Genomic DNA, 24,080 nt, shown 5'->3' with positions numbered 1-24,080 from the left:
ACCTCCATGAAGACACTGGGAAGGAAAGGGCCTGTCCTGGGAATTGGGTCTAGCTGGGTCTAGCTGTGCTGTGGCCAAGGAAGATGCCAAGGAGTGTGCTAGCCAGGGGCTGAGAATGCAGGATATGGAGCCAGATTATGGGTTCAAATTCCAGCCTCAAATTGGGTACCTACTACTCTGACTCTCCTTTTTCTCATTGGCTCTAATACTCCCTACCCCCCTGGGCTGTGATGAGGAATAAAGGAGTTCTTATGCACAGAACACTCAAAGCAGCATTCAACATACACCACTGGGTAGTTTACTCTCCAAGGAGAGGCATGTGCTGTCCGTCCTCAACTTCCCAGGGAAAAGCAAATTGTTCAAATTGCCTAAAACAGAACAGAACTATTTAAAGTACATGAAATTAGCTGTCAAAATTGTGAAGCATAATCACAGTTTTGATTGCTTCGTGACAGTGTAAAATTGCAAATTTTTCATCAGGCAAGAAAAGGAAAACAAAGACTAACTACAGTCGGCCCCATCACCCCTCCCGTTGTGCTCTGCATGCCCATCTGAATCTGTTTGCTCTTGTTGACACATGCATAGATTTGCATCACTTGAGACACACGTTTGTTATTCTTCGTCAGTCTTTCTGTATTCAGGCTATAGTTGTACAGCGGCTAGTTTCTTTCCTGGTAACTACCATTGTTTGAAAACAGTGTCAAAACCAAAGTCTCTCTTCTTTTCTCTGACAATCCGTCACACCTAGGCCTTTCTACAGCCTCTGTCCCTAAGCTCTTCTCCTTCAGTGACCTCCCTTCTGCCTCGGGCCCCTCTCTTCTCCTCCTTGGTTCAGAATTCCTGAAAGAGAAGACACAGGAATCATCGGTGCCCCAGTTGGGGGAAATTATCATGACCTATCAGAAGAATTATCATGGCCTGTGAGAAATTTCAGAACCATGGACAACAGCACCCATGCACTGATCCGCTTGTCACCCCAACTCCCAAGTATCTGAGTTACAACTATATCTTTCTTAAATTTGCCTCCTCTTCTATAAAAAGGGAACTGGGAGTGGTGGAGAGACAAGACTATCTCTATGACCTCGCCCAGCTCTGTGACATAGCATTCATTCTTTGGCCTCACCTTTGCCTTTCCTTCCCTTTCTTCCTCTCTCTGTCTCTCCCTCCATCCCTTCCTTTGTTTTCCTACTTTGGTAGGGAACTTGCATTCATTATAATAGACTGGTAGCCATCACCCAGGAAGAGAAGTCAAACACAAATCTCTTCATCAGAGGGGCAGCATGCTAAGCCTCAGAAACTCTCCAGACTCAAGACTGAGCAGTCATTTGATTTTTCCCCTCTGCCCCTAGTCACCTACAGACACTGTGGTAGGTACAGAAAAAGACTGAGCCACTGCAGAGTCCACTGACTGAAGGAGCCATCTTAGTTACTTTTCTTGTTGAGACAAGATACCTGACAGTTTTATTTTGGCTCATGCTTTGTAGAGATTTCAGTCCATAACTGGCTGGCTCCAAGGCAGAGTGGCATGCCAGACAAGCATCACAGAGGAGAAACAGTTCATGGTAGGAAGAAGATAGCAAAGCAAGCAGCATCTTTCTGCCCCTTTTATACTCTATCTAGCCTACAGGTATTAGGGCAGTTCCAAACCAATCAGTGGACTTATTTCCTATTCACCCAACCTTAATCCTAGCACCTTAATCCTAGCATTGCACCATGAATCAGTCACACATTCTAGATCCAGGACCTCTTGAAAAAGCCCCACCTATGACCACATGAGGCTTTGGGAGACATCTAAACACAAGCCATAACAGGAGCAGAAATGTTTAGCTCATTTTCAAGCAACAGAGGGGTAGGAGGGCTGCTCATCTCCGTGCAGGAACAAAAGAACCAGCTTCCTCTGTGGGGCTCACTCTACCACCCCTTGGAGATGCCCTGCATGGTCACACTGGGCCACAGACACGCCTGTATATTGTCTTGAGGAAGGATCAAAAGGTGAATTAGCCAAGAGATAGCAACATATCATTTGTCATTTGCGATGACTTTGTCACATGGCCACATCAAGTCACAGGGGGCTCAGTACACTGGTTGGGAGCCATGTGCCAAGCTATGATTTTGCTATTTTAAAAAAAGAGGAGAAAAGACTGTGTTTCAACAAGTCCTCCAGAAACATTATCTCCCATCTAATGGGTGAGATAGAGACATCCAAATGGAAAACTTTGTTCCGGAAAAGAGAAAGGGATTTGAATTGAACACCACACCAAGTGTTTTCCTGTACACTGAAAATGTCCGGAAGTCTCATCTTCCAAACGTCCAGCTGAATCCAGCTACCTCCCCAGCCTTTTGCTTGTGCTATTTCCCCTATCTGCAGTGCCATCATCTCCTGGATGAATTGGTCTCAAGTTTAAGAATCACTCCTGGATCATTGAATTTTACATCAGAAGAGCCTAAAAACCATTTAGGGTAATGATAGAGTTTATAAGTGAGGAAATGGAGGTCCAAAGAGGGAAAGACTCTTGCCCGAGGTCACAGAGGAAGGTATCTCCCTAGCCAGAAAGCCTGTCACTAGGACTCAGGACTCCAAGTCCAGTGCTCCTTCACAACACTAAGAAATCCCTGCCTGGCCTACAGATTTCTGCTCTGCCTCTTGTCATGTGACTTTGGCAAATCTTCTGGCCTCTAGAGCTGTGAAAAGAAGAGATTCTTAAGCTGTGAAAAGAAGAGGTTGGATCAGGTTATGCCTGAGGCTCTATTAGGACCCAAACTCTGTTGCTTAATGGCAGAGCTTCCTCAGATTTGCAGATCCCGGTGCCTCTCAACAATGCTGAGATATCGCCCAGAAAAAAACTATACCTCTGCTCTCTCGTCTCCTGGGTGAACTCACAGTTGAATCTTAAGAAGGAGCTTTTCTTCTCACCTCCCTGTGGACCAGGCATGGAGCTGAGCACTCAACATGCTGTATCTCATGAAAAGCCCACTGAAAAGTGGTGATCCCAATTTTTTTAAGATGAAGAAACTGAAACTCGGCAAGGTTAATGCCTCTCTTGGGCAAATGGATTTGCTTTGATCCAAGGATTCCCAAGTGGGGAGGGAGGACCAGTGGGGGCGTTACAGGGAGATTTTGCCTTGATGGAATAGGCTATCTTGGAAAGGGGCGATTTCCTGGTCACTGGAGGTGTGCACACGCTGGGTGAAAGATCAAAGGATTTTAGCACCAGATGGGTCAAGGAAGGGGTCATGGGGTGAACTATATCAGTGATTCAAAAGATTCTCTTGGGAGATATGTTGACTAGCATCATATAATATTTCTCACACAGAGACAAAAAGTTACTCCTTTAATTTGTTTTTCAAACTTTCTGACTTTGACCCAGAGAAGGTCTCAGTTTGGTGCTGGTCCAGTTTGCATGCCTCCCAACCACTGGTAAATTCCCTTTTTAACAGAAGAGATTAAGCATCAGGCTCAGAGCTCAGGAGCCAGCAGTAGGACACAGCTAGACCAAAATAACATGAAGCTTTGTGCTTATTTTTATGGTTATATTCTTTCATGATAAATTGTTCTGGTTTCCCTATTACTGTGTGATGTGAAGTTTCATTTTAATGTGGATATATTTTAAGAACATGAGCAGACAAACCACAGACTGAAGGAAAAAATATTTGCAAAGCTCATACCTGTTAAAGGACTTGTAACCAAAATATACAAAGAACCCTAAAACTCAACAATAAGAAAGCAAATAACCTAATTAAAAAGTGGGCCAGACTGATCTGATGTGTAGTGATAGCAAAGATCTACAGATGCTCCACAGCATATGTCATTAGGAAACTACAAACTAAAGCAACCACGAGAGGCAACATATACCTGTTACACCAATGACACCCAATGCTACTGGGGATGCAGAACAACAGTAATTCTCATTTGTTATGGGTGTGGGTGCTAAACAGTACCACCACTTTGTGATGTGTTTTGGCAGTTTCTTACTAAGGTAAACATAGCTTCACCATCCAACCCAGTAATTGGACTGCTAGGTGTTTATCTGAGTTGAAACCTTATGTATACACACACACACACGCACGCACGCACACACACACGCACACGCACACACACCTGCACACAAATGTTTATAGCAGCTTTATTCGTAATTGCCAAGACTTGGAAGCAACCAAGATATCCTTCAATAGGGGAATGGATAAACAAACTATTGTGAACCCAAACAATGGAATATTATTTAGTATCCAGTCATGCAAAGACACGGAACAAGCTAGATGCATATTTCCGAGTGGAAGAAGACAGGCGAAAGACCACATACTGTATGATTTCAATTAGATGACATTCTGGAAAAGGCAAAACTATCCAGGGAATAAAAAGATCAGTGGTTTCCAGGAATTCTAGGAGACAGGAAAGGGATGAATAGGTGGGAGCACAGCAGGTTTTCAGGTCAGTGTAACTATTCTGTGTGGTGCTGTAATGGAGGGCACATGAAATGATACATGTACTCAGTGACAGAGTGCTTGCCTAGCATGCATAAGGTCCTGGATTCAATCCCAGGGCCAAAACCAGAAATTGTGTGTTCATCAAAACTCACAAAACTGTACAACACGAGCAAACTCTAATGTAAAACATTAGTTATTAGTAACATATCAATATTGGTTCATCAAGCATAACAGATGTTAACCACACCAATGAGGGACCTTAGTCATTGGTCAAATTTGTGGCCAGAGGGCCAGGGAATGTATGGAAACTTTAATTTTTGCTCTATTTTTCTGTAAACTTAAAACATCTTTAGGAATAAAGCATTAATTTTTTTAAAAAGTGAATGTATTTAAATTTAAGAGATGTTCCCACTAGCAATTTCACTTTTAGAAATACAGACATGTGGTCAGGCATAGTGGTACATGCCTGATGCCTGTAATCCTAGCTACTTGGGAGGCTGAGGCAAGAGGATTACAGGGCCAGTGCCAGCCTGGGAAACAAACACACGTACTCTTTAAAAAAAAAAAAAGCTGGGAATGTAGTTCAGTGGCAGGTACTTACCTGGCACACAGGAAGCCCTGGATTCCCAATACTTTTCCCAGAATTGCAAAAAGAAAGAAAAGAAATATATACATTAAAGTCATATCAAAAAGCTCTTTGGAGCAGCACTATCCATAATACATAACAGGTATAAACCTCCCAAACATCATGTTGAGTATATGAAGCCAAATACCAAAGAGTCTATCCCATTTTTACAGTTTTAAAAAATGCAAAACTGATCCATGCTAAGAGTCAGAAGAACAGTTACCTGGGAAGGTGTTTTGAGACTCATGGCAGCGGGAGGGGGTTGAAGGGCTTCTGAGATTCTGGTAACGCCTTGTTTCTGGTTCCGGGTGCTGGTTACACAAACATATTTACTTTGTGAAGATTCATCTAGTTATTCACTTACAAGTCATATGCCTTTTTGTAGTGCAGTATACATTTCTGCATAAAAATGGATCCATTAAAACTATGGGTGAAACCATACGACCCAGTATTTTCCCCCTAGAGTTATGTCCAACAGAAACACATCCATGTGTCCTCCAAAAGACGTGCACGGGGCTGTCCACAGTACCCTCGTGCTTGATAGCTCCAAACTGGAAACAACTCAGATGTCTGCCAGCAGGAGAATGGATAAATAAACTGCAGTGAACCCATACAATTGGATACCATGCAACATGTTGAATGGGTGGAAATTACAGGTGTGATGCTGCACGAAGAAAGCAAGACAAAGAAGAGCGTTTACTGGAAAGTTCAAAACCACAAAACCGATCTGTGTTTGAGTGGTGCTGAGGGGGAGGGGTTATGAGAGGCCCTGGGGGCTGGAAATATTGCATACTGTGATGGGGCATTTGCACTTTAAAAATACAAGGGAGACTTTTGGGGGTGGATCTTCCAATGCTGAACCAACACTGCCATCCCTATAATAAAACCACTTTCTACATCCTGCCAAAAAAAAAAAAAAAAAAAAACAAGGGAAACTCAGAAATGGCTAACGTTATGAAAGTAAAATGCAGTTGAAATTAGGAACCAGTAGATAAGCAGTTCTTCAGAGGTCTTCTGACTGCAGAATCCCCCTCCCCACCAAGGGCCCAAGGTCTTAAGGTCAGGTGATCAGAAGAGGCAGCAGGTTTAGGGGGTCGGACACCAGCTTCCCCCTCTCTGTCCCTTGGGCCAGCTCTGAGCCCTGCAACCAGAGGCCCTGGGGTCAGGAGGGCCTGAGCCTGATCAGATTCCTGCCTGAGCCTTTACAAACAAACAGGAGGCCTTCAGGGTGCATGTGCTGCCATCCCTCCCTGTTCACACCCAAGGCACCGTGAATTTTCTCGCAGGCTGTCCCGGCCTCCCATGGCCCCTCCTGGACCACCACCCACCAGGCATCTCCCTTGGACTCTTCACCGGCATCATCTCTCACCCACCTGACTCTTCTAAAGGTCACACGGAGACAGACTTCATGCCTTTCCCTTTCCACACCTCATTTCCACCTCTGCAAAGTGCAGGAACTGAAAGGATTCAGGACCATTTGGCCTAAAAGCATGGACCAGCCCCTCCCATGCTGGGGTCCCTTCTGCAACACCTGGTGGTTACTCAACCTCTGTCTGAAGCCCCTTCATAAATGGGGGCTCCCCATTGGCTGTTAGAAAGCGCTGTCTACACTCCGCTCTTTGATCTTTGACAAAGGGGCTAAAAACATAAACTGGAGGAAAGATCGCCTCTTGAGTAAATGGTGCTGGGGGGAAATTGGCTAGCCACGTGCAGAACACTGAATCTAGACCCATATCTTTCCTCAGGTACTAAAGTAAAATAAAAAATGGGAAGGGGAACTATGGAGGGGGTGGGAGGAAGGAAGGAAAAAGAAAAAAAAACAAGAAAAGAAGGAAAAAATGGAAACAAACCTTTTATAAATAAGAAGGGAAAGAGGGGTTGAAGGAAGTGTAGGGGAATGGGAAAAAAGGAAGAATCAAGATATATCATATACAGGGCCGGGGATTTAGCTCAGTGGTTCTGGCACCTGCCTCGAAAGCGCAAGGTCCCGAGTTCGATCCCTGGTACCAAAAAAAATATATATATATATCATATACAGGTGCAAAATCCCTGTGATGGATGTGATATATATATATATGCAAAGTATCGATAAATTTAATTAATTAAAAAAGATCTAAATGTTAAAACAGAAACACTTAATCTTCTGAAAGATCAAATAGGAAGAAAATGCTGAAAAACAAATGAATGGAGGAAGAAAATGTGGTATTTATACAGTATGGAGTATTACTTTGCCATAAAGAAGAATAAACCAGGCTGGGCGCAGTAGTGCATGCCTGTAATCCCAGCACACAGGTGGCTGAGGTAGGAAAACCACTGCAAGTTCAAGGCCAGCCTATGCTACATAGTGAGAGCCTGTCTTGAAAAAAAAAAATTAAGAAGGATAAGCTTGAGTCATTTGTAGAAAAATGGATGCACCTTGAGACCAGACTATAACTTTTAGAGAAATACATCAGACACACAAGCTTAAATATTGCACGGTTTCTCTTATATGAGAAACCCAAAAATAAATAAAGAGCGAAGTAAACAATAGGTAATAGGAAGTAGGAAGATAGGTCTTTTTCAAATGGGAAGGCAATAAGAGGTGGAGGGAGAGAAATGAGGGGAAGAGGTTGCAAAAAGAATCAAGATGTATTACGTACTCATACCAGCTCCCCACAAAGTATTGAACATTATGTATTGCAAATATGTACTGACAAAAAATAAAAACTGGAAAAAAAAGAAAGCACTGCCAAGGGGATTGGGGTGTGGCTCAGTGGTAGAGCACTTGCCTAGCATAGAGAGGCTCTGAGTTCAATCCCTAGAAACACACACACACACTGCCTAGAAATAAGGTGCATCTAGTATATGCTTCTTCTTGCAAAAAAGAATTAGAATAGCTTATCACCTACCAATCTATCAAAATATTTAAAATATGTACCTAAGCATGTAAATCCATATAGGCCTAGCATGCATAGATAAGTTCTCCCTGGAAGGCTGGACAATAAAACAAGCCATTGCCCTTGTTAGGGGAGCCAGGGGTAGGAGGTAGAGGTACGCTCCACTCTCACCCACCTGTACCTCTTGAATTTCATCCTGTGTGCATGCGTCACCTAGTAAAAGTAGGTGGAATACTTCGGGAAACAAAACTGGTTTGCATGCTCCCTGGCTGGCAGGGCAGGGTGGGGTGCAAAGCCAGGCTCCCTGCTAAACTACCAGCTGCTCATTGAGATGAAGGCTTTGGAGACAGATATCTGAGTCTCTATCCCTGCTCCACCAGCACTCTGTGACACCATGACAATTGCTTTCCTTCTCCAAACCAAGGTTTCCTTGCCTCAAAACGTGAGAGAGACTGACAATGTCTGCCCACTTACTAGATAAGGCAAATATCTGGCTCAGGGTAGGAGCTTGATGAAGTTTAATGATGATGAATCTTGTCCCCTTCTTTTGCCTGTACATGTATTCCTTTCATTTACAAGGCATTTTCCTATCTAGCTATCATGATAGACAATGTTGAGTGGGTTTTTTCTGTTTTGTTTTGTTTTTTTTGTACCAGAGATCGAACTCAGGACCTTGAACTTGCAAGGCAGGCAGTGAAACAACTGAGCTAAATCCCCAGCCCAATGTTGAATGTTTTGAACCCCAATTTATAGGTGAGACACTGAGCCTCATGATTGCCCATGGTCACATAGCAGATGGGCAGCCAACCCAAGAATTGTGGCCCAGTGTTTATGGTACTCTTTTCTCCATCCCCAGCTGCCTCTAGGTCTGAACTTTGTTGAGCGTCTTAGATTATTCTGAGAGTCAAGTGTGGTGATGCACACCTGTAATTCCAACCTTCAGGAGGCTAAGGGAGGACGATTGTTGTGAGTTCGAGCCTGGACTACATAGTGAGTTCAAGGCCAGCTTGAACTGCATAGTGAGACCCTGTCTCAAAATAGCAAACAAACAAAAGATTAGTCTCTTGGGACCCCAGAGATGGGTCTGCCTGTCCCCTTCTGTTGCTTCTGCAATCTCTCTTCCCTGACTTCCCTTTTGCCCTGGAATCATAAGAAGTGAGGGTAGTGGGGTTCTCCCAATGGTCCAGCTTGTATCAAGCTTCACCCCACAGAAAGCTGGGGCTCCTGAGACTTGCTTGGGAGAGGCCCGCAAACTTGATGGTCCCAGGCCCATATGAAGATGTCACCACAGGAGACCAGCTCAGGGTCAGCAGCTGTAATTAAGACCTTGGCTGGAGGTCATCATGGGCTGGGCTGGCATCTTCAGGCTACAGACCTGGCCCAGACACTGGGGGCAGCGACTCCCTGGGACCTATGTCCAGGAGGATATGGTTCTGTGTCATTTCATTCGGGTCCATCTCACCCCTGGGCTCCTATGGGTTCAGCTGACATCTGTCATGTTGTGCAGCACCTGGCTCACACAGAACCTGACACATGCAAGGTGCTCAGTAAACGTCTGTCCAACGGAAGAGCTGCCTCTGACTCTGTCCCGCTTATGCCCGCCTCTCCCACAGCTGCCTCCAGCACTCACCTGTTTCTGTGTACTCCAACCAACGGCCCGGGAAGTTTCTACCCTGCAGTAGCCTTGCCCCACCCCTGTGTGGTCCAGGGGACACTGGGCTGGGAGGTGGGCCATGTTCACGGGGAGCCACAGCAGAGTTACTGCAGCCCCCCTCAACTCCAAACATGGAAGAGAAAATTAGCACTGTAAATTTCCCCAACAGTGTGGCTCCTCCTCCTGGAAAAAAGCGCTGCCTTGGAGCCGCCTCTGCAGGTGGAAGTGGGCACCTGTGAGCTCAGGGCAGGAACTCCAGAGGTCCATGCTTCCCCCCATCCCCGGGCGTGGCTCTTCTGCCTCCCAGCTGGCATATCCTGCTGCCGTCCCTGTCACCCTGTCCTCCCACGTTCCCCTGGGAGGAGAAACAGGACGTGTCTGGCCCTATCTGTCAGCTCCTTCATCTGTAAAATGGGATTTGGGTTGGGGCACCTAAAGGGCGGGCTCGAGGGGGCTCTCCACCCCCTCCCACCATGGAGTCTCCCTCAGGTCCTGAGATACCACTTGTGGGTCTGGCCCCCCAAGTAGGCCCCCTGCACTCAAGTCACATCGTGTTGCCCTCCTCCATCACCTCAGCTCTGGAAGTGGGTCCAGGGCCTGCTGGCCTAGACCCATTTTTAAGTAGGGGCTGGGCAGCTGCTACTTATGCAACCCTCCCCCAGCACTGCACCCAGACAAGGGGCCCTGGACCACTGCTGCCAGTTGCCCTTCTCCTCCTCCCTTTCAGTGTTGCAGGGCAGCTGAAGCCACTGCCATCTGGGGCTTCTTATGCCCACACCCCCTCCCAGGTTCAGCTGCCCAAAGCAGGCAGTGCATTCACCAGGTCCAGCAGGAGCCAGGGAGCCAGGGAGCCCCTGAGAGGTCCGGGCTGGGACTTGTCTCTTCTGTCGGCCCCTAGCAGCAGGCAGGCAGCAGGGCAGCCTCAACATCAGGGACGGACGAGGGAAGTGGGTGGTGACACCACCCAGGTGAGAGGACAGCTAATGAAGTTCCTGGAAAGGCTCCCGGAAAGCCAACCTGGCTGTGGGCAGCACCTGGCACCTGCTGCTCCCCCTGAGCCAAGCAGAGGTTTTTCAGGGGTCCCTAAGGCCCTTGTTTCCCTGTTATCTCATCACCAGATAATCATAATGACCACTACCTTTACTGAGACAAGCTGCTCCGAGAGCCAAGCCCGAACCAACCTCTGAGCTGCACTGCTCTTATCTCCAATTTACAGATAAGGAAATGAGGCTCAAAGGGCCCGAACTGCTTGGCCAAGAGCCGTGGAACAGATTCCAACCTCCACCTGTGCTGCTTCGGAGAATTAGAGGAGAGGCACTTTTGTGTTCTTCCACTTGTAGGAAAAGAGACTCAGAGACAGGGAGATTGCCCAGGGTCACAGAACAAGATGGGAATGGTCTTTGCTGCCCCAGCTGGGTTTCCTGAGGGCTCTCCTGGGCTCTAGGCCATGCTCAGCAAGTCCCTGCTGAGCTGCAGGCTGAGTGCTCCCACCACCTAGAAAACCCAGAGGGTGCCTTGCCCTCCCCACCAACCTCCTCTGCTCCCTGTAAGAAGCTGCTCCAGGGATCTGCAAGCTCTTCAGGTAACATGACACCCAGAGTTCAGAGCATCAGAAACCAAGCACGTGATTTTTCATTTTTGTATCAAGCCTTGTTCTTAGGCACCAGTTTTGCCTTCCTGGAATTCGGCTGTTGGTGAAATGGTCTGCCTGCCCTGAGACCCCATGGCAAGGCAGGGGGTGGCCTGGACCCCCAGTGCCGGGATCACTCAGTGTGGGAGATCACTGGCCAGGGAGTGTTTGCTTCCCATACCAGGAAATGGGATCCAAACCCAGGTAAGCCAAGCCAGGCAGAGTTGTTGTTGTTGTTGTTGTTGTTGTTGTTTTCCCAATGCCTACAGTTCCCTAGGACAAGGTCCCATCAGATTAGGGAGTTCACAAGGCTGATCTGTGAGACCATGGGTTCTCCTAGGACAGGAATTGTGTTCCTCAATCAGATCAGGGGCTCCCCGGGCCAGAGCTGTGTCTCCCCACAAGGCTGGTTATTCCCCAAGGACAACACTGTCTCCCTCATCAGACTAGCTACTCCCTGAGGACAACACGTCTCCCCCATCAGTCAGAGTGGAGTCTGTATCCCTCTCCAGCCACCCCCCACCCTGGGCACAGCCAAATCTACACCATATGCCACAGGGCAGCGTGTCCCGAGTGAAGATTTGGATGATGCAAAACTCCTTTTATCCCTCCCACCCCATCCCCAGGGAGCCAAGCCAGAGAGGCCGCTGGAGGAGCCACACGGGGCCTGTCTCAGACCAGTGGGGCCCAGCCAGGCCCACAGGCTCTTCTCCCTGCCTGCCACCCCCACTGGGCAGCCCGGAGCCCCCTGACCCCGTGGACTTCCATCATGGGAGATCTATAACATTTACAATCCCAAAACAAAAGACCCCGAGAGCCGAGGACAGAATTCATCTTCCCAGCTGACAAGCCCCGTTAATTAACGACTTGGAAATCGATGACGAGGAGGGACAGGCAGCAAATGACACCTCATCGTGGGCCAGGAGGAGGGAGGAAATGTCCGGGGACTGGACACGCACCGTGGGGCTGGCCTGGCGCCCAGGAGAGCCACTGCCCTCATCTGTCACTGTCACTTCAAACGCTGTTGACTTCCTCCCAACCCAGAAATTCTCATTTCCCACCATGGCAGACCCCCAAGAAAAGGGAGGGCAGCTGTGCCCAATGAGTGAAAGGGAAGTAATTTATGGAGCACCTCATATGTGTAGGCACCATGCTAGGCACATTTCCCTCATTTTAACCTCTGGCAGCCGCTGTGGGAGATGGGCCTGTTATTCCCATTTTAGGGGTGAGAACATTAAGAACTAGAGAAAAGTCAACCTAAGGCTGGTTAAGTGTGAGCCTGTGTTTTTAAATGCATAGTCAGGTGGATGAAAGAAGCAACTTGCTTAAAGCCAAAAGCTTTGGATTAGAGAGCAAAAAGTCTGAGATGGAGGCCGGACTCATCCCCACATCCATGTAGTATCCGACAAGTTCCTTGGTTTCTCCCAGCAAAGGGAGACTCAGCCCCAATCTGCTCACTACAGAGAGAGTTCAGGTTCAGGGGCAGACATGATTTTTCCAACCCTGTCGCATTCTAGGACAAGATGTAGGTGAATGGTATGAGAAGCCAGAAGGGCTGTATTGGAGAGAAGAGTTCACATTCCAAGTCAAGCCCTTGGGACCATCTGTGAGTTCAATCTTTCTTTTATTAAAAAGGAGGTGACAAGAGACAGGGTGTAGCCAGCGTTAGCATGATTGAGGCTCTGGGTTTGATCCTCAGCACTGAGAAAGAGAGAGACAGAGACAGACAGAGAGAGACAGGGAAACTTAGGCAAATAATACAAGCAAAGAGCTCAGTCTGGCCTAGCACATAGTGTGTGCTCGATGAATGTCAGAAGTGTTGGTAGTCCTGCTAGTTCTCCTAGTCCTTCTCCCAAAGAAGTGTGTATTGAAGTGCAGTGGAGTGGGGACAATTGAACATACCAAACACCTACCTGACCCAGGATTCAATGCTGAGGGCCCCAGAGAGGGAGGGGAGCGGGGCTCCTGTTGAGAGAAGGCTTCGGCCTTACAGCAGCACCTTACGCTGGCCTCACACTGACAGTGTCCATCCACTGTGATGAGCTCAACATTGGAACAGGGACAGAGTCCTCTGGGAGCCCAAGGGGAGGTGTCAAGCTCTGCCCAGAAGAGAGAGATGCGGCTGACCTGGAAGGAGGAGCAGGAAGTCACTGTGCTGGGATTGGAGCAGAGGGGGCTCAGCAGAGGGGGTTGAGGGGGTCCCAGCACCTGCACACAGTAGACCCCTCCCTCTTTCCTTCACCCATCTCAGAGCTCAGCAGGGTGCAAGTGGCATCCTGGGAACATGGGAGTCTCCTGTGGCTGCCAGGGTGTAAGGGGAGGCAGGGTGAGAGCCTAGAGAGCTCAAATGGAGAAGGGCTCTGAATGCCACAGCAAGTAAGGGTGTCTAGAGCCTTATCCACAAAGTGGGGCCAGATTCCCAAGAAGGTCTATGAAAGTCGAATTAGCACATGAAGCCAGGCTTGGTGGCACATACCTATAATTCCAGCACTTTGGGAAGCTGAGGTAGAGGGTTGAAAGTTTGAGCCCAGCCTGGGGAATTTAGTGACTTAGGAAGACCCTGCTTCAAAACAAGTTTTAAGAAAGACTTGGGAATGTAGATCAGTGCAAAGGCCCTGGGTACAACCACCCAGTCACTCACACACACACACACACACACACACACACACACACACACACACACACACACGAAAAAAGAAAGAAAAAGAAAAGATGCCCAACAACCCAACATTAGTCCTCAGGGAAATGTACATCAAAATCACAAAGAGTTGTCACTTCTCCCTGTTAGTGTGGCTATAAACAAAACAGAAAACACATGTTGGCAAGGCTGTGGTAAAACTGGAACACTGGGTGGGAATTTAAAAGGATACAGCCACCATGGAAACCAGCATGAAGAGTCCCCAAGAAGTGACACCAAGAGTTACCACATGACACAGCAATTCTGCTTCTAAGCTTATATACCCCAAAGAGTTGAAAACAGAGACTTTAACAAATATTTTGTACACCAATGTAGACTGCAGCATTATTCACAATAGCTAAAAGGAGGGAACAATCCAAATGTCTGTCAACAAATGAGTGAATGAATAAAATGTGGATGCACACATGGCGGTATAAGGTTCAGCCATAAAAAGCAATAAAATTATGACACATGCTACAAAGTGGATGAACCTTGAAGACATTGTGCTAAGTGAAATGAGCCAGACTCCAAAGGATAAATATTGTGTAGTTCTACTTACACTAAATATCTGGAATAGGCAAATTCATAGAGACAGAAATGGGAAGTCACTGTTTAATGGTCACAGAGTTTCTGTCTGGGACAATGAAAAAGTTTTGGAAATAGAGAGCAGTTGTGTTGGCACAACGTTGTGAAATGTAATTAATACCACTGAACTGTGCACTTAAAAATAGTTACAATGGGAAGTCTATTTTATATATATATATTTACTATAATTGAAAAAATCTTTTCTAAAGTTAAGGAAAACAATGGAGCCAAGCCTCTCTGACAGCTCTGCTTTGGCTGTCTTCCCAGGCACTGCTTCCTGGGGACCATGGAGCCCTCCCTTGGGGAGACCTTCTGGATGGGGGGTGGGAGAATTCATCATCCCGCCCCTCCTCTGTCTTTCCAGCTACCTCCAAAACTGCCACCCCACCCCTCTCCCAGCCCATGGTGGGTTGCTGGCCAGGACGGACCAGGCTGGGCCTCCCTCCAGAGCAGATGGCTTCATGCTCCGCCTCTCCCCGCTCCAAAGAAGAGACCTTTCCAGAATACGTCATCTCACTGGAGCTGTAAATGTCAAATTTAAATTCATACTTTGTACCACCTTTGATTTCAAAGCGGATTACACCTCTGTGGTGAAAGGCGGCCACAGCGCTGGGCCTGAGCAGGCCTCCTGGGCTTCCGTCGGCCCGAAGCACTGTTAACTCCTTCCAGTTCATTAGGTCTAATCCTGGGGGTGCTGAGCAAGGAGTCCTGGGCCATGCCTGCCCAGCACTCCAGACCATATGTGCCTATTGTGTCACTTGTTGGCTGAGCCTGCACCCAGCACCAGCACTGGCCCACTGGACAGGGCCGTGGCCATGGCCCGGCTTGGAGGGGCCTGGAGAGGGGCATTCACCAGAATCTACACAGGTCCTTTGAAGACTGCAGGGACCCCAGGGTGGGGAGGTTGGAGGGGCGTGTCCTAGGAGAGGCAGACAGACATCCACCTGTGTTATGTGTTTCCCCCAAAACACACTGACACTCACACTCTCACACACTTGCACACTTGTCCTTGTGCAGCACAGCTATGTGCTCAAACACTTAGTACCTACAGGTGTTCTTATACACTCATAGCCGCACCCCAGACACAACCTCACCTGTGCAGACTCTCGACACATCCATACACTCACAATACCCAACCTGCACATGTGCACCTAGGCACCTATACACACCACATCCACACTCTGCGTGACTATCCTCACACACACACACACACACTGGCATACACTCCCATGCCTCCAGTCCACTCTGAAGAATTTTCCAAGTTTGTTTAAAAAAATAAAAGCTCCTAGTGTTTTCCCCTCTGACCTTTCCAATGTCCAGAATGTCAAGGCTGAAAGGGACTTTAAAGAGAATTGAATCTGTGGGTGCCGTGGTGCACATCTCTGAGTTGAGCTAATTGTGGGGAGGGCTGAGGCAGGGGGATGGCAAGTTCAAAGCCAGCGCAAGGCCAGCCAAGGTCCCAGTCTTGAAATTCGAAAAATTAAAATGGATAGGGATGTGGCTCAGAGTTCTCTGGGTTCAATTCCAAGGAGTGTAAGAAACTGAGGGGCTGGGGGTACTGAGTCAGCCCGTCTCACTGTGGGCAGACTGAGGCACACTGTGGCAGTCTGGAAGGAACAACCCCACCCTTGCTGGCTGGTTGACGTCAGACAATTCTTTTGATGCTGGGAGGCCCTGCTTCCTCGCTCAAGCTGTTTGAATCTTCTGTCTCCAGGCTGACTGGCAAGGACAACAGCACCTGTCTTAAGGACTACAACAAGGATGAAACCACATGAGGTGTGTCTGAGTGCTCTGTGCGTCCAAAAGCACACTCCCCAAGTGTGCAAATGTCACAGACCTGTGAGTAAGCAGCCATAGCAAGGCTAGAACCTGGAGCTTTATAAAAAAGAAGGCGCACCAGCCTGGACTGGGAGGTTCTGGCTAGGAAAGGATGAAAGGGCTGCAGCCGGGGCTGGATGTAGACAGGCTGTGGGCTCAGCTGCTCCCATGCTGTGATTGTAGCTGTAGTGGAAATCATGTTTTCAGGGGACAAGAGTAAACTAGGCACATCTGGCCACTGATACCTCACCAGACCTGGGTTCTGGGCCTCCAGTGCACACACTGGAGAGAACCTGTTGGCACGCAAGCTGGCTAAGAGCAACATTCAGTTAGGATGGGGCAGAAGTCAGTGGATTCCATGCCCAAGGAAGGAGACAGGCGCGTTCAACACTGAAAGCTCAGCAAAGGCAGAGTGATGGACACGGTGCCATCTGTCCACCTGTCCCTCAGTCTTTCCATCTACCTGTCCACATTTAGGAGTGGACAGAGGCTAAGGTTGGCAGGAGAGGGGTTGGATCTGTTCTGGTATTTCAGATCAACGACATGCACCGCACATGTGAGGTAGTGCTGCTCTGGAGTTGGCACCTTCTTCACAAGAACCAATCACATGCATTTCTTTCCATTTCTACATTCAGTAATGTCACGTTGGTAGCTTGAAATCCACCATGGTAGGAACAGTCACACCATGGAAATTGGCAAATACTATACATCAGAATGGGTTTTCACCAAGAGCCCATTGGTAGCCATTACCACCACAGCAGTGCTTCCTGCTCCATGCTGGAAACCTCCCATCCCTTGGGAAGTAAGTGCCTGAAGCCCAGGTACCCTGAGTATTTGCACCCTCTACACCAGCCAATGCCTCACCACCTCCTCCCACTCCTGAGTCTCAGTTCCTCCCCATAAACTTGGGGGATGAATAATTGTATTTGGAGCAAACACTCCTGGAGTTCAGTGTGCATGGAAATCACTAGAGCACCCCATTAAAAGGCAGTTTGTCTGGTTGGTCTGGGTGGGGCCCAAGATTCTCCATTTCTGACAAACTCTTAGGTGATGCTGACCTGCCTCTCTGCAGGCCACACTTCAAGGAGCCTGGGCTCCTTTGTAAACACTTAATCAGTACCCGCTACAGGTGTGGAAGTGGCCTTGAGTCTTTAATCTCCAGCTTGACCTCTCTCCTAATTACTTGTCATTTCTATTTGAATGCTTCCCTAAGACTTCAAATATGACGATTCTAAAAATTATTATTACTATTTTTTTGGTACTGGGGATCCAACTCGGGTCCTTGTGTTTGCGCAGCAGGCGGTGAAACCACTGAGCTAAATCCCTGGCCCCCTAAAAATTACTTTTTTAAAAAGAGAGCAAAACTGAAAAGAACCATCACTTCGCCCCCAAACACTTCCCTCCAAATTGTCATGCTTCCAGCCACCCTCTTTCTCTGACCCATGACCAGTTGCTCACAATGACATTCATCAAGAACATCTTGCCTGGATAGTGGGAGCCTGCTCCTTTGTCACCTAAGACAGCTGCACACCCTGCCAGCCCCCATGCCTGAAGACCAGGTAGCAGGTGGTCCCCCAACCTTGAGCAGGTCCCTACCATCTCCAGCCTGAGATCCAAGGGTCTTGCCTGCCAGGCCAGCCTGACCTTTGTCCTGATCCAATGTGCAATTCCCATGAGGTTCAAGGGCATCCTGGCTGGAGATTTACCCTCTGCTCCTTCCAGGACAGCAGAGCAGCAACCTCCCCAAGAGAACATTCTCCTGTCCTTCCCTGCCCTCTCTTCCTGAACACCCTTCTCTGCACACATCATTTGCCACTGTGCATCACTTAAAGGGCCTGGGGCCTCTTGTTTCAAGTTTGTGTCTTCTATTTCCTTCCCCTGTTAGAACAGGGGCTTTCCTAGGGCAGTGACTGTGTCTGTATCAGCCAGCCTCCTGTTACTATATCAAATATCAGAGATAATCAACTTATAAAGAGAAAAGATTTATTTTGGTTCAAGGTTTAGAGGTTTCAGCCTATGATCAATTGACCCTGTTGCTTTGGGCCTTTGGTAGCACATCAGCACATCATGGTGGAAGTGTGTAATGGGGCAAAACTCATCTCCTGGCTAGAAAGGGAAGAAAGCAGGGAAGGGGCTAGGGTCCCACAGTCCTCTTTGAAGGCACACTCCTGAGGACCTAAAGATGTCCTTCCTGTCCCACCTCCTAAAAGTTCTACCACTTCCTAGCACACAGGCCTTGGGGGCCATGGCAAATCCAGACAGTAGCAGTCCAATCATCAGACGAGGGCTTAGACTGGGGAACTCTCCCAGGTCAGGGAGACCTCCTGCCAGTGGCTGTATCAGTCCTGGGGATCCTTGTCATGGCTTGTATCTAGATGTCTCCCCAAAGCCTCATGTGCTCATAAGTAGGGCTTTTGAGTGGTGGCTGGATCAGGGGTGTGCAATAATGGGATTAAAGATGTGTGATAACTAAATTGGTTCAGCATAGTTCTGGGTATGGATAATGGGCAGGCCCACCCTGGCTGTGGTGTAGCCTGATGGAATATAAAGGGGGCCTTGCTGCTTGCTGCTTCCTGGCTGCCCTGACATGGACTATTTCTCCTCTGCAATCCCCCTCTGCTGTGCCACCCTGCCTTGGAGCCAGTTGATTATGGACTGAAACCTTTACAAACTGTGAGCCAAAAATAAACCTTTCCTTCTTTAATTTTGGGCGGTGGATATGTTGTCTCAGCAACGAGAAAAGTAACTAAGACAGTCCTCTTGGGGGAGTCCAGGTCTTCTCCACCAACTGGAATGGGTAATGTCACGTTTCTTTGTTTCCTGTCCTTTTGCAACTACATCCATGGGACTTGAGCTCTGCCAGTGAGGGTTCCCAAGCCCTCCTCTCTTCAGCCCACCCTGGGCCCAGCTAGATGGAAGAAAAAGCAGCCCCCAAAATCATCTCCAAGGTAACTTCTCTGCCAGGGAAGGATCAGCCTAGACTCTGCCTCCATCACCGGCCCCACCCAGGGGCTCCAACACCTGTTTACAGCACTGCTCTGGCATGCCAAGGACGCCCAGGACTCCCAGAGCCGCTTGTTAATTAATTGCACTAATTAGCAGGGATGATGCTGGACATCTGGACCCTCCCATAGCTGAGTTCAGACCCTCAGTCCTCTCAGGTTGAGGACAGTTGCCCACTGGGGGCCTGTCTAGCCTGCCAGACCTAGGGCCCCTGCAGAAGTGCAAAGCACCCCACATATACACCCTAATGGACAAAATGTGGCTAGGTCAGTACAGAGTAAGGAGCCTTAAGTTGCCTTCCTACAAAAGATCCCCTCCACCTAGAACAAGGACAGGAGGACAGACTGGCTCTGCCCAGGCCAGGAAGGACCCCTGCAGTGGAGAAGTGCTAAGCCCCGCTTTGTACCCTTGCCCTTCCTCCCAGAACACACTTACCTCTTGTCCCTCTCATCCCCAATACAGAGAACACTCACTGTTCTCTGTTTGAATGCCTCTCTAGGGTCAGAATGTGATGGCTCTAAAAGGCAAAACCACAAAGATTCTTCACCTTTGCCATTCATTCATTCATCAGCAAACATTCATTGAGTACTGACTCTGAGTCAAGAATGATGCCAGGCACCGACATGCAGCTGCCACCAAAACACAGTACTGTGCACAATGGAGTGTTATTCAGACATGAAAAGGAATGAAATTTTGATATATGCTACAACATGGATAGAACTTGGAAACTAAAATAAGTCAGATGTGGAAGGATTTGTCTTTCCACTTTGTAAGATTCTACTTACATAAGGTATCGACAATAGGGAAATTCAGAGACAGAAAATAGAACAGGTTACCAGGAGCTGCTGGTGGAGGAGGGAATGGGGAGTTATTGTTTAATGAGCACTGAGATTATTTTGGGGACAATGAAAAAGTATAGATAGTGGTGATGGCTTTGCAGGGCATTGCAAATGTTTATAATGCCACTGGATTGTACACTTGCTGAATGCATAAATATATATATTTTATCATAAGCAAATAACACAAACAGGAATCCATTTCTTTTTTTACTTCATTATTATTATTATTATTATTATTATTATTATTATTATTATTTTGGTACCAGGGATCAAACTTGGGACCTTGTGCTTGCGAGGCAGGTGCCAGAACCCCTGAGCTAAATCCCTGGCCCCTTTACTTCTTTTTTTAAAAATTAATTTTATTGGTACATTTTAGGTATATAATATAATGACATCCATCGATGGAGATTTGTACCTTTACGTAATCTATGTTGGTTCTTTTTTTTTTTTTTGGTACCAGGGATTGAACTCGGGACCTTAGACTTGCAAAGCAGGCCGCAGAACCACTGAGCTAAATCCCCAGCCCTTGGTTATTTTTTTAGGAATCCCTTTCTTCATAGGGCTTGGATTCTTTTCTTTTCTTTTTTTTTTGGTACTGGGGGTCAAACTCAGGACCTTGCGCTTGTGAGGCAGGCGCTGGAACCACTGAGCTAAATCCCCGGCCCAGTGAAGCTTGGATTCTAATGGAAAGGAATAGAGAATAAACAGAACAGATGAAGTACAGGAAATATAGTGACAAATGCTGCCCAGATAAAGTCAGAGAAGGGAAGAGGGACTGGCCGGGTGGGACTTCGGGGCTAAATATGGTGTGGGGGGGGTCTCCTTGGGGGACTGGGTGCTTTGAGCAGAGAGAGGTCTGGGGACAAACATCCTGGGCAGAGGGAACAGGACGAAGAGGCCCCAGGCGGGGCCGGCCGGGGTGGTGCTCAGAACTTCGTCAGGGGGCAGTGCGGAGGGAGTGGAGAGAGGGCGCAGAGGAGGCCCTGAGCGCCCCAGTGTTGGGCGGGCACCCGGCGCTTAGGCTGCAGCGCCCAGCACCCTATCACCCAACACCTGCCAGCACCACCCTCGCCTCCCGCGCCCCCGTCCTGCTCTGCCCTGCCGCAGCCCTGCTCCGGGGGGAACCCCTCCCCTTCTCCTAGCCTGGGGCAATCACAGGCAGCTCTTCCGCCCCTATTCTCCACCCCAGCACCCTCCATCCGCCCTGAGGCCGAACGGCTGAACACACCGCGATTGCAAACCTGGGCCCCCGCAGCGCGGCGGGGTCGGAGACCGGGCACTCTGCCCCTTCCACCGCTTCCGAGCGGACCACTCTGCCTTCCGCCACACCCACTGTTCCAGCCCTAAGCCGTAGCCCTGTGCTCCAAACCCCTGGCCCTGTGTCGTCCCCTGGGCTCTGTCTCCTTTAGGTTCTGGTTCTCAACGTCTCAAATGGGAGGTTGCAAGGATTAAATTAGGTTATTCTGTGTTAAGCAATCAACACTCAACAAATGTCAGCTGAGGTAGGTGATGGGGAGAGGAATTGAGGGCCGCTGAGTGGGTCGGGGCTCCAGGCCTTGAAGATGGGCCAAGTGGGGAAGGGGAAAGCTGAAAGCTGATCCCCACCACCACCAGGATGGGGACGGAACCCAGGAAGCACTGAGCTACTTCCCCAGCCCTTTTTCATTTTTTAATTTCAAGACAGTGTCTTGCTACATTGCCCAGCCTGGCCTTGAACTTGTGATTGTCCTGCCTCAGCCTGCAGAGCTGCTGGGATTACAGGAGTGCACCCATGCACCCAGCAGGAACAGATGTTTCTTACACAGCTATTACATGCTAACAGTCGTTGCCCTTGCCCTTGCTGCACTCTGGGCCATGATGCCATTTATGTCTCCAGGTGAATGCCCTGTAACTCACACCATATTTACCTGTCTGCCTTTCCTGCTGTGGAACTCCCGGGAGAAAGGCCGGACCTTATCCCTGTCTGTGCCCTGGTTTCCTTGGAAGGAGAGTGAGGGAAGCGTTATCTCTGTTTTCTAGATCGGGAAATTAAGACGACCACGTAAAGAAAGTACCTTGCCCAGGGAGTACAGCTTCAGGCTGGCTGACTCACACAGAGGAGAGGGTGGGGGAGAGCGGCTGCTAAGGGGCTGAGGGTCCCAGCTGGGCACTGGGCAGGATGCTGGGCTCCTGGCCCTCCACAGTGCCCCCACATCACGGCCACCATCACTGCACCAGGCTTCACACCCGTGTTCCTGTGTTGCCCCCCAGCAGCCCCCGGAGGCAGTGCTATTACCAGTCGCCATTCTACAAGTGAGAACATTGAGGCCCAGGAAGGCAGTGGGGCACAGGGCTGGAAAGAGGCAGAGCTGGAATTGGAATTTTGTTCTTCCTGACCCCAAAGCCAATGTCCTTACTGCTACCCTGTTCTGCAGACTTGAAGATAAGCATGAGCCACTGCCTCTCCCGGAATGCCCCAGTTCTCACAGTCTCATATGAGACTCATCGATCGATTATTGATGGATGCATTTGCAGTCTGGCTCTGGGGGTGCACAGCCAGGCCCTGGGCAAGGGCAAGAAGGCGGTGAGTCTGGGTCTTCCAACCCAGGAAAGGCTCTCAGGCTGCCCCCATCCCCAAACTCCTGCCTCTGGCCTCCGGCCACTGCCAACTTCCTTTCGCCCCTGGATTTAAAGTCGCAGTGACGATTAATCACCCAATGACGTGGAGGACAGGCGGCAGAGGAGTTAATTAATTAGGGAAATTTCTCCCAGCCCTTTGAAGGTGAAATGTGTGGGGAGGGGACAGGGCCAGGGACAGTTATTATTCAAGTTGAACAAGCTGACTCTGAGAGAAGACTTCAAGAACCACTCCTGGGGCTGGGGATTTAGTTCAGGGGTTTCGCTGCCTGCTGCACAAGCACAAGAACCTGAGTTCGATCCCCGGTACCAAAAAAGAACCACTCCAGGGGGCTTTTGGAAGGATGGAGACCACACTAGGGTCGCATGCCCAAGAGGCTCCTCCTCCTGGACATGGACCCGGCATCCCTAGAGGCAGAGGGCAAAGCTGGTACCCACAACCCATTACCAGATAAAAGTGACCAATACTACTACAACCGCCAAAGCCCTGCGAGAAAGGTTTGGGTGTTGTCTGCATGGCTTGGATGCACCAGACACACAGACAACAGGCAGGGAAGACCACTGGGCCAGCACGGGCTCACAGATGGAAATTTGGGGGGTGGCGTGTTTCTTATCTCTTCAGCCCCCATTTCCCCTCCACACTGTGCCCTTGAGGCCTCGAAGAGCAAACACCTGGAAAGAAAGCTGGCATTTCAACAGGCAGAGAAGGAATGAAGGTGGAAGCTGGAACATGGCCTCTGGGGAAGGAAAGATGCTCAGCAGGGTAACCGCCATCTAGCGTGGATGGACAGGGAGCATAAGGAGAGGAGGACGAGAGGCCAGAGAATCTTGGGCCCCGCCAGGCCTCAAACCTGGGGGGTGTCTTTGGGGACTTTGTCCAGGGCCTGCCATGACTGGAGAGCTCTGGGCCTTAGAAAGGGCAGTGTGGCAGCCAGGGGGACACGGGTGGACCGGGAGGGGGACACAGGAGCTGGTGAGGATCAGGTTTCATGGTCTAGGACAGACAATGATAGAGACAGAGTAAAGAGGAAGGGGCTCTGGCTCATTGCCTGCTCTGTCCCGGGCACCGTGCTGAGCGCTTTTGATTATCCTCGGGATTTCCTGGGTGATTAAGGGGCTGATACAGCTGGGGTGCGCAGATTCCGTACACCTGAGCAGGTGTCGTGCCTCCATCCCCCTCCCCCACCATATCACCCCTTGAAATCTCCTTCGCACCCTGAAGGAAGGAGGCTCGGTGGCCTGGGAACACTGCCTGTGCCCGGCTCAGGGACACCACGGAGAAACTGAAAAGCAACGCCATACAGCCCATGGTTTCTCCCATTCACTCCCCTA

At 49.0% G+C, this 24,080-nt stretch overlaps 1 long non-coding RNA gene across 2 annotated transcripts; it reads right to left on the bottom strand.

The window, feature by feature from the left end:
• Positions 1-275: 275 nt before the first annotated feature.
• Positions 276-21,550, bottom strand: LOC110346851 (uncharacterized). Of its 2 annotated transcripts, none has more exons than XR_002391119.2 (5): positions 21,361-21,550; positions 13,124-13,337; positions 5,274-5,361; positions 5,027-5,057; positions 276-840 (listed from the first exon to the last, which is right to left on the bottom strand). It is a non-coding gene; the product is annotated as an uncharacterized LOC110346851 (long non-coding RNA). The 2 variants fall into 2 exon arrangements; XR_002391120.2 differs by having other exon boundaries at positions 21,374-21,550.
• Positions 21,551-24,080: the final 2,530 nt, after the last annotated feature.

The sequence above is a fragment of the Heterocephalus glaber genome, unplaced genomic scaffold (assembly GCF_053883595.1).
Source record: "Heterocephalus glaber isolate CG9 unplaced genomic scaffold, H.glaber_assembly_v1.0 deba00001564, whole genome shotgun sequence".
Lineage (NCBI taxonomy): Eukaryota > Metazoa > Chordata > Mammalia > Rodentia > Bathyergidae > Heterocephalus > Heterocephalus glaber.
Note: the sequence above shows the minus strand (reverse complement) of the source record. Positions and strands in the feature narration are given on the sequence as shown.